Source organism: Parasteatoda tepidariorum, chromosome 7 (assembly GCF_982258835.1).
Source record: "Parasteatoda tepidariorum strain Cologne lab strain chromosome 7, Ptep-v5.0, whole genome shotgun sequence".
Classification (NCBI taxonomy): Eukaryota; Metazoa; Arthropoda; class Arachnida; order Araneae; family Theridiidae; genus Parasteatoda; species Parasteatoda tepidariorum.
In genome coordinates this window covers 22,986,875-22,987,321 of record NC_141761.1, presented here as the reverse complement: position 1 = coordinate 22,987,321, position 447 = coordinate 22,986,875, and positions in this window count along the sequence as shown.

The window sequence follows — 447 nt, the reverse complement described above, 5'->3', positions numbered from 1 at the left end:
AATCGATCCACCCGGATGAAAATGAGAAGGAGGTTGATTTCAAATAATGCCACCTGGTGACAAAATCATTAAGCTCTGTTGTAAACATAACAAAATGAAAGGGGTGCGAAATGAGGTAAAAAATATTAAAAAGTAGTTAAATTAAAAAGTAATGCAAGTAAGTAATGTAAAGCGATAAAAAATAATGTAATTAAATAATTATATATTACTTAATTACATTAAATAAAAAATGTAAAAAATGTGTTAAAAAATGTAATTACGTAATATGAAGTAAAAAAACGTAATTGCGTAATAATTTGTAATAATAACGTATGAATTTAAAAATGACAACAGTGTGAATAAAAATATAAATATATCACGTACTATACTACCAGAATATGATATAATTTACCGTGATTTACCGCTCTGTGGAAACATAAAAAAGTTCGGTAATTTTTACCGAAGCGT